Raw genomic sequence first — 11,223 nt, forward strand, 5'->3', positions numbered from 1 at the left:
CTCTGTGTGTATGTTGTATATACACATCCATGTGTGCAGATGCTTTGACCTATGCTTCCAGTCTCACAGGCCAGAGATGAACTTTGAGTTTCTTACTATCACTTTCAATTTTATTCTTTTAAGAGAACATCTCTCACTGAAACTAGTGCTAGGCTGGAAACAAGAAAGTCCAAAGGTTCTACATTATTTTCTGCTACACATACTGCATGAATTATAGATGCATATGCAGATATATCCAGCTTTAGTCATAAAATTAATGAAAAAGAAATGTACTTTTTCTGATCCTAATAACCAAACAAAATTTATTATTTATTATAGAACTGAATAATGCTGCTATAGAGACACAAGAATTCAGAGGCTGAGTAAATAACAAAGCAGAGAAGAGTGATTAGATTATTCACTAAGAAACCTGGGTTCAAAATGATGGAAGAAGGGTACAATTACCATAGATTCAAAGACATTTTGACTCAAATAAGTTAAAATCCATTTATTCTAGTAGTTTAATATAATATACTGACTCCTAACCCATAAAACATATTTAGAGGGAACTTTTCTTATGCCAAATAGTGTGACAATCATTTTATTGAGTTTAAATTATTCCTCAAAGATACTTCTGTTACTTGTGTTCTTATTTGGGGGAGGACATATTAGATTACACATGCCATAAATGACATACCCAAGACTGAACTACATAAATGTTTGGCTCTAAATTTCATGCTGCATTATTATATTATAACATTAATTACTTGGTTTCAAGTTTCTTTTTGAAAATCATCCGTATTCTGAAGATCACTGACTAATTGATTCCACAATAGACATGATATGTCCCTGGGTGATTCCAGAAACACAAAAAAATAATTTCAGAGACTAAAAGTCAAAATGTGCTATCTTGTCAGAAATATATTTCTTGTTCCTTAAAAAGTCTCATCTATCCTTTTGTGGAAGGTGATACAAAGAATAACTTTTGTATGAATACACATTACATAGTCTATGGATAAATATCTGTACTGTCTGTTCAGCTTAGACAGTAGGTCTCTGAGCAGGGTCATAGTAGATGAAAAGGGGGACTGTGTTTCCTGCTCTGCTGAAGGAACCAGTCACTTCTATTTTCAGTATCTGTGGATCCAACTCTGTTTACTTATTTCAGCTAAAATTGTTTTCACAGCTATTGTTCAAGATTGAATCTGATGAAGACTCCTGTGATTGACCTGTCTCCACTTCCTCAGATACTGATTTTGTGCTAAGCTATTTTGTAAAGATCAGAAAAGAAAGGTCCTCTAAGCCTTGTTTGTCTTACAAATCAAACAGAGATGTCTTAGTCACAAAACAAGACTGATGCTTCACTTCTACTTATGATATGAGTAGGACTGGGTTGATGATGTCTACCATTCAGTTGGCTATCCTTGGGCTACTGTTGCAAACTGCTAAACCCCTTTTGCTAATTCTAACTCTCTGTTTCAGGATGTACACCTGGATGCAAAACATGTCCTTGTAATTTAGACACAACAGTGATGTTTTTCCAATTCCTATGCTTTGTAGTCTTCTCTATAACAATCCTTTTTCAGTACCTGCAATTACGGAACAGAGGTAAATAGCACTAACTGTGGTAGCATATCCTTAGTTTCCTTGCCTTCCTAAATGTATGTCTATGTGATGTTGTTTAGTTGTTATTCAGCACTGTTATGAGGATCTGTGTTTTGGGTGTAAACTCAAAAGAGCCTATCCAAACAGAGTAATGTGGGAGGCAATAAAGCTGTCAGTGTTATCAGCTGTATGGGGGACCAGAACCTTTTGCTCTAGCCACAAGAAAAAACAAAGACACAGAATATACTGTTGAATCAACTCTCATTTACTTTGAATATTTTCTAACCACTTAATAGTATATATATATATATATATATATATATATATATATATATATATATATTACTATCAATCAAAATTTTCATCAGTCTTTATGTTACATTCTACACTGAAAGTGTATGAAATATTAATAATTTATATTTCATTCCAATAATAATATTGCACATATAAGCATTTCCATGAACTGTTTTAATCCTTCAAATACTTTTGTGGATGTACTAAATATAAAACCTTGCCTCTGTTTAGAAGTGAAATTTGTGATGAATATTGTAAGACTAAAATATGATTTTTGACACTCGGCATGTTTTTCTTTAAAGGCTTATAGAGGAAATGCATATATGGAATGGTTAGCAGCAATCAGTGAAGAGCCAAGCTGTATGTTAATATTTACAATTCTTCAAATGAACACAAAGAACTTCAGAGTCACAGTGGTCATCTGCAGGGCTCTCTTAGTTCTCATTTTTAAACTTCTTGCTAGATAGGCCTTGGATCACAGCATGCATAGACCTGTACTTCTATCACTCCCATATAAAATTCTTCCTTAGAAATTATAACACCAGTGAATCAATATTCCAATGCTTTTATCATCAAAGGAAAACAATTTGCATTTATATTACAATTTCACCTAAATCCTAAACTATTGTGAACATCTTCATTTATGTAACTGCTTACTATGCCTCCTGAAGATTCGGCAGGTGAAAATGTAGGAAGCATAGAGACAGGATGCAGATCATCTTAGCAATTTCAAGAATCATCCTCATTTAATTCCTCCTTATTGTAGGAGGTTTGTCAGTTTTAATAACTACTTGACTGTAGTGATCTGCTTGGGATGGAATAAAGAGTTGAGGTAGATTTTATGTTGGTGTACAGGTACTTTAGCAGCAACTGATTATGGTCAATTTGCATATCACTAAGAACTAATACTATTGATTTGTCTTGTGTGTTGTTTTATTAGGTTTGCAGTTCATAAAATATTTTTCTGGCATTCTGAAGTCTTGGTGCCTTTACACTCTGCTGATAATTTTCCTTTCTTGTACACAATCATTTTAGTTTTCTGTGGTTTTACTTAATCTTTCCAATCTTTCTTATGTTCACTTTGCCGTTGAGGTCATATTTAAGAAAATTTGCAAAGATTTGTTGCTATGTTTATTTTTGAAGTCTTATATTCCCAGCACTTAGCTTTACATATTTAGTATATTGAGTTGATACTTTGCATAGGTTCTGAGACAAGGCTTTTATTTCATTTGTGTGGACTCCCAGTTTTAATAGATCTATTCACTGAAGAGACTGTTTTAATTTGCTGTGTTTTAATGGTGCCTGTGACCCTCAATTGAAAATATATACCTAATACATTTCATGTATCTCTTTTGTTCTAATAGGTCTGTTTTAATGACAATTGTCCACTACTCCCAGTAATCTAACTTTGCATTTTGATATTTAAGAATCATGATGCCTTAAATCTAGCTGCTTACAGAAGTCCTTTGTCATTAAAGGGAAATATAGTAGGTTGAAAAAAAATTAAGATTGTTTTCCTGTATTTTTGGGTTATATTGCACTACTAGGTATGTCTGGCATCATTAGACTATAGCCTATTAAAAAAGTATGTTTGAATATTTGCTAGACTTCAGGCAGGGGAATGCAGCAAGGCTACTGTTCATCAAGGATATGGATTATTTTTATATTTTATTATATATTTTCTTTATTTACATTTCAAATGTTATCCTCTTTCCTCTGTTGCTCTAAAAAAAAACCCTCTATCCCAACCCCTCTTCCCCTGCTTACTAACCCACCCACTCCTTCTTCCCTGTCCTGGCATTCCCCTACACTGGGGCAAGTAGTCTTCACAAGACCAAGGGCCTCTCCTCTCAATGATGTCCAACAAGGCCATCCTCTGCTAAATATGCAGCTGGAGCCATTGGTCCCTCCATATGTACTCTTTGGTTGGTGGTTTAGTCCCAAGGATCTGTGAGGGTACAGGTTGGTTCATAATTGTTGTTCATCACATGCGTCTGCAAACCCCTTCAGCTCTGCGAGACCTTTCTCTAACTCCTCCATCGGGGACCTTGTGCTCAGTCCAAATGTTGACTGTGAGCATCTGCCTCTGTATTTGTCAGCTACTGGCAGAGCCTCTCAGGAGGCTATATCAGGCTCCTGTCAGCAAGCACTTATGGCTTCCACAATAATATCTGGCTTTGGTAACTATATATGGGATGAATCCCCAAGTGTGGCAGTCCTTGGATGGTCTTTCCTTCAGGCTCTGCTCCACACTTTGTCTATGTATCTCCCTCCCCCCATAGGCATTTTGTCCTCCTGAAGGACAGAAATATCTACATTTTGGTTTTTCTTCTTTTTGAACTTTTCATGTGGTCTGTGAATTACATCTTGGGTATTCCAAGTTTCTGGGTTAATCCACTTATCAATGAGTGCATATAATGTGACTGGGTTACCTCACTCAGGATGATGTTTTCTAGTTCTGTCCACTAAGAATTTCATGAATTCCTTATTTTTAATAGCTGAGTAGTGCTCCATTTTGTAAATGTACCACATTTTCGGTATCCATTCCTCTGTTGAGAGACATCTGGGTTCTTTCTAGCTTCTGGCTATTATAAATGAGGCTGCTATGAACATAGTAGAGCATATGCCCTTATTAAATGTTGGAGCATATTCTGGGATTTTGCTCACAAGTGGTATAGCTGGGTCCTCTGGTAGTTCTATGGCCAATTTTCTGAGGAACAGCCAAACTAAGTTCTAGAGTAGTTGTACCAGCTTGCAATCCCACCAGCAATGGAGGATTGCACATCCTCTTCAGCATCTGCTGTCATCTGACTTTTTTATCCTAGCCATTCTGACTGTTGTGAGTTGGAATCTCAGGGTTGTTTTGATCTGCATTTCCCTAATGACTAAGGATGTTGAACATTTCTTTAGGTGCCTCTCAGCCATTCAGTATTCCTCAGTTGAGATTTCTTTTTTTTAGCTCTGTACCCCATTTTTAATAGGGTTATTTGGTTCTCTGGAGTCTAACTATGGAACAGTTGTAATAAAAATTGCATGATGTTGGTATTGGTACAGTGACAGGCAGGTAGATCAGTGGAATAGAATTGAAGACCCAGAAATGAGCCCACACACCTATGGTCACTTGATCTTTGACAAAGAAGCTAAAACCATTCAGTGGGGGAAAAACAGTATTTTTAATAAATGGTGCTGGTTTAACTGGCAGCTAGCATGTAGGAGAATGCAAACCCAATCATGTATAAAATTATTGTTATTTAGACCTTCATTCATGCAGTCTCAAATTTATTTCTATTTTCTGATCATTTTATTTTTTAATTAATTTATTTTTTATTGAATATCATCTTCATTTACATTGCCAATGGTAAAACCCTTCCTGATATTTTCCCTCCCCTAAGACACCCCAACCCCTACCCTTCCCCCTTCCCCTTGCCTCCATGTATATGCTTCTCCATCCAACACACTCCCTCCCCCGCCTCCCTGTTTCCCTTTGTTCGGGCCTTTACCTGATCTCTGTTAAACCTTTACCTGATCAAGGACTATTCCTCCCACTGATGCCCAACAAGGCCTTCCTTTGCCACATTTTTGGCTGGAACCATGTGTGCCCCTTGGTTGATGGTTCAGTCTCTGGGAGTCTTGGGGCATCTGGGTGGCTGAAATCATTGTTCTTCCCATGGGGCTGTAAACCCCTTCAGCTCCTTCGGACCATTCTCCAGCTTCTTCATTGCAGACCTCATGCCCAGTTGGTTGTTAGCATCTGCCTCTGTATTTGTAAGGCTCTGGCAGGGCCCCTCTGGAGACTACCATGTCATGCTCCTTTTGGTATACACTTCTTGTGGTTCATAGTAGTGTCAGAGTTTGTTGATTATTTATAGGATGAATCCCCAGGTAGGGCAATCTCTGGGTGGCCTTTACTTCAGTCTCTGCTCCACACATTGTCTCTCTTATTGCTCCTGTGGCTATTTTGTTCCCTTCCTTAGAGGAACAGAAGTACCCTCACTTAAGTCCTCCTTCTTCTTGAGCTTGGTAAATTGTAACTTGTTTATTTTGAGATTTTGGACTAACATCCACTTATTAGTGAGTGCATACCATGTGTGTTCTTTTGTGATTGGGTTGCCTCGCTCAGGATGACACTTTCTAGTTTCATCCATTTGCCTAAGCATTTCATGAATTCATTGTTTTTAATAGCTGAATAGTACTCCATTGTGTATATATACCATAGTTTCTGTATCCATTCTTCTGCTGAGGGACATCTATGTTCTTTCCATCTTCTGGCTATTATAAATAAGGCAGCTGCCGGGTGGTGGTGGCGCACGCCTGTAATCCCAGCACTTGGGAGGCAGAGGCAGGCAGATTTCTGAGTTCGAGGCCAGCCTGGTCTACAGAGTGAGTTCCAGGACAGCCAAGACTACACAGAGAAACCCTGTCTCGAAAAACAAAAAACAAAAAACAAAACAAAACAAAACAAAAACAAAAACAACAACAAAAAACAAAAAACAAAAAAAAAACAAACAAAAACAAAAACAAAAACAAAACAAAAAAATAAGGCAGCTATGAACATAGTGGAGCATGTGTCCTTGTTACATGTAGGAGCACCTTCTGGGTATATGCCCAAGAGTGGTATAGGTGGGTCCACTGGTAGTACTATGTCTAATTCTCTGAGGAATTGCCAAACATATTTCCAGAGAGGTTTTACCAGCTTGCAATCCCACCAACAATGGAGAAGTGTTCCTTTTTCTCCACATTCTCTCCAGCAACTGCTGTCCCCTGAGTTTTCATCTTAGCCATTCTGACTGGTGTAATGTGGAATCTCATTGTTGTTTTGATTTGCATTTCCCTGATAACTAAGGATGGTGAACATTTCTTTAGGTGCTTTAGAGCCATTTCAGTTTCCTCAGTTACAAATTCCCTGTTTAGCTTTGTACCCCATTTTTTAATAAGGTTATTTAATTCTCTGGAGACTAACTTTTTGAGTTCATTGTATACACTGGATATTAGTCCTCTATCAGATGTAGGGTTGGTAAAGGTCTTTTCCCAATTTGTTGCTTGCTTTTTGTCCTATTGACTGTGTCCTTTGCTTTACAGAAGCTTTGCAGTTTTATGAGGTCCCATTTGTCGATTCTTGTTCTTAGAGCATAAGCCAATGGTGTTCTGTCAGGAACTTTTCCCCTGTGCCCAAGTGTTCAAGATTTGTCCCCACCCTCTCCTCTATAAGCTTCAGTGTATCTGGTTTTATGGTTTTATGTGTAGATCCTTTATCCTCTCTGACTTGAGTTTTGTACAAGGAGATAAGAATGCATTGATTTTCATTTTTCTGCATGCAGATCTACAGTTGATCCAGCACCATTTGTTAAAAATCCTATCTTTTTTTTCCACTCAATGTTTTTAGCTCCTTTTGTCAAATATCAAGTGACTGTACATGTGTGGGTTCATTTCTGGGTCTTCAATTTTATTCCATTGATCTTCCTGCCTGTCTGCATTTCAATACCAAACAGTTTTTATCACTACTGCTCTGTAGTAGAGCTTGAGGTCAGGGATGGTAATTCCCCCAGAAGATCTCTTGTGGAGAATAGTTTATGCTATCATGGGTTTTTTGTTAATCCAGATGAATTTGAGAATTGCACTTTTATATCTATGAAGAATCGATAAAAACTTTTTGGTATTGGTATGTGGGATCATTTTAATTCCATGAAACTATGTTTGTAGAGCCCTGTGTCCTTACTAGAAGTGATAAGAAGACTGAGTTTAATTATATCATATGCTTCCCATGAGACTTGACAAACTGATAGGTAATGTGTCTTTCAGTCTTAGGTCACTCTGTGTCTTCTTCATTCTGACTCCAGCTAGTGAAAATCTCTTTTTAAGAGTTTATATGGTCGGGCAGTGGTGGTGCATGCCTGTAATTCCAGCACTCTGGGAGGCAGAGGCAGGCGGATTTGTGAGTTCGAGGCCAGCCTGGTCTACAGAGTGAGCTCCAGCACAGCCAAGGCTATATAGAGAAACCAAATCCCCCCTCCCAAAAAAAAGTTTGCATAATTAGATTGGCTCTACCCAAATAATCTCAGTGAACCCTTTCATTTTAAGGTTTACAGTTAATTATACCAGAAGAAACCCTTAACCATATGACATAACATATTTCAAAATTACAGGATGTATTTGGATACTTTTGGAGGTCAGTTCTTTTTAATTACTACAGTCTATACTTCATACAGGTGCTTCCAAAGAGTTGTATTACTCATAAATAAAAAATTAATTCAAGTCGTTCTGAAGTTCCCACAAATTTCCATCCTATTATAACGTCAAATCAAAGTTGGTAATAGAGTATAATATCAAAAGTATACAAAATATCTATTTTATATTATTGCAAGTATGGTGGAATCAATTCATCAAAAGTAGCAAAAAATTTATAGTAATACAGCAGACTGGTATCTCAAAATATTAACAAATAACAGGATTTCCTAAACCCAGTCATCCTGTGGTCTGGAGAAGAATACTAGGTGCAAAGGAAAAGGTCAGGTGCAGAGTTTGAAAATTTAAATTCAAGTTAAGCTCTAAAATTATAGTTTTCTCAACTGACAGTGAAAAGTGTACTGTGGGCTTCTTGGAGTGTGGGAAACTTGGAAAGGGGATAACATTTACAATGTAAATACAGAAAATATCCAATAAAGTTAAAATTAAACTGGATTACTTAAAATACTTTGGATTATATCTCTTTATATGCAATGGATATCCATTCCAAAATTACCTTTTTCCATTAATTTTATACTCTCATTGCTGCTACCTCTCCTGGTTACTTCTCACACAGTCCTTCTGCTACTCCACCTCTCCTTCTCCTCCAAGAGGGTAAGGCTCCCTGTGTACCTCCCCACCCAATCATGTTGCATCAAATCTCTGCAGGGCTAGGTGCATCCTCTTCCACTGAGGCCAGGCAAGATAGTCCAGTTAGGGGAACTAGTCTACAAAACAAGCAATGATTTAATATTGTGGTGGCATTACAAATCAATAGATAATATTCAGTACACGCAAACTATAAAAATACTCTCGCCATGTTGCATTTATACATTTGTACATATGTGTATATGTATACACATATGTATGTACTAATAATAATAACCAAAGAAAAAACTATGTATGATATAGGGTTTGGGAGTATGTGAAGGGCTGGAAAAAAGTGAAGGAAAAACAATGTCATTCTAAAAAGTAGGAAACCAATGTATTTACAGGTTAAATTAATTCTCTCTCTCTGTCTTTCTGTCATTTCTGTTTTGAAAACGAGTACCATTATGTTACAGAGGCTGGACTCAATTCTTCTGCCTTAGCCTCCTGAATGCTGATTACAGGCATGTATGGCCACATTCAGCTCTGAGGAATTCTAAGACTTATTAAAATGATATTAAGTGATATTTCATTTCTCTTGGCTTATTACATAGCCTCATTCATTTTCTATATTTTTTCAGTTTCTATTTCAGATCCCTTATTCTCCTTATACAATAGCTGGATGAAGAATATGGCAATGGTGATAGGATTTCTGATGACAAGTTTTATTATTATAACCATTATATTATTATCACTACATATTAAAATGTAAGTAAACAAGAAGAATCATTACATTAAGACTGACAAAGTCCCTTTCTTTTTTTATGGTCTGTTACTTTAGGTTATACATTAGTATTTTAGGATTGAGTTTTATTTTTCTTCTGTTAGTGTAAAATTGCTTATTAATCAAGTATACAATCAAAAAATGAAAGGAAAGAGTATTTAAGAGTGTTCAACAATTCTAGCTACACTTCAAGAGAACATGAGTTTGTTTTCCAGCACAAACAAGGAAGATCATAATTGTCATGCCAGTTCCAGGAATCTAATACCTTCTTCTGATCTTTTTAGGTACCAACTGGTGCACAGAATGCATCCAAGCAATTCACATAGAAAAATCATAAAATAAATTTCAAGAAAATTTTAGGAAGAAGTTTTCATTTATTCTATATGCAAAATTACATACAGAATTCTGACTGTGTTGCTCAGATTTTTCCCCATGCTTAAATGAGTGAGTTAACTTGTGTGTTGAACCTTTTGAAACATTCCAAAAATACAAAGGTGACTATTTCATTGATTAATTGATGTTAATTTCAATAAAAATCATTTTGTCCCTCTTAGATATATTTCATATATTGAAAATTAGTAAAATTTAATCTACTTTGGACATTCTTTAACTCTTTCATGATACATGTTAAGAAATGTAACTTTTCCTATTGTCATGCAGCCAGAGAATTGAAGATAATATGTATTAAGTTATAGATGTCACTGATGTTATCAAAATGTTGTTTCTTTTATAGTGATAGTGTTTCTTCAGATATATGATATTTCACAACACTTCTTTTTATTCAAGTGGGAATTATGTCACATTTATTCTATTGTGTTCTACACTAGAATATTTTAAAATTAATATTAAAAAGGTGATACACATCAATAAATTTTGAGGAAAATAAAAATTGTGAAATTGTAAGAAAAAGGGTGTTTTGACCTCATAATGTTACACATTCTAAATAGTTTCTCAAAGATCAAGAGGTAGTTAAAGATTTTAAAATAAACGAATACAATTGAATCTATAAAATCATTCATTAAATGGTTACTTTACAGAACAGTAAGGAAGGATGAGAGTATGAGTATATAAGAAAAATGAAAAAGTAAATAATTAAAATATTAACATGACAGTTATATTGTAGCTGTAGATTAACGAGTATTTAATTTACAGAATGCAAATGCACAGTTGGTTCTCTGAATCTACATATTATACCTTCCCAGATTCATCCAACTCTCAATCAAAAATATTTTTAAAAGGTTGTACCTATATTGAACACATGAGGATATTTTGTTGTCAATATAACAACTAAGGGATAAAAATAAGTCTATTCTATATTCTGCCCTAACAGGAAAATATGTACCATATCACCTCTTAAAAAGGCTCCAAGATTATTGAGGAAGAGGGGTAAAGAATTTATAAAGTCCATAAATATAGGATTACTACAAGAAAATCATGTCTTCTGAATAAAAGGGCAGCTACAAATAGGAACTCACTATTGTTCTGACACCATTCATTAAGACTTGTGCAAGACCAAGCCACATCAGATCTTAGCATGCAAACAAGAGGTTAGTAAGAAGTCCCAACCTTAGCAGAACTATTCACATTTTTTATTGCTATGAAAAGAAAGGTCAATTTTTCAAATGGCAGGTGCCAATAATTTGCTCATGCTTCAGTGGAAGGACACACAATTAAAAATATTTACTAATCACAAATTGGCCTTGAAAAAAGGCAAAAGTCACAAAATGTGGGTAGAAATCAAAAGGTCTATC

The sequence above is a fragment of the Apodemus sylvaticus genome, chromosome 3 (genome assembly GCF_947179515.1).
Source record: "Apodemus sylvaticus chromosome 3, mApoSyl1.1, whole genome shotgun sequence".
Lineage (NCBI taxonomy): Eukaryota > Metazoa > Chordata > Mammalia > Rodentia > Muridae > Apodemus > Apodemus sylvaticus.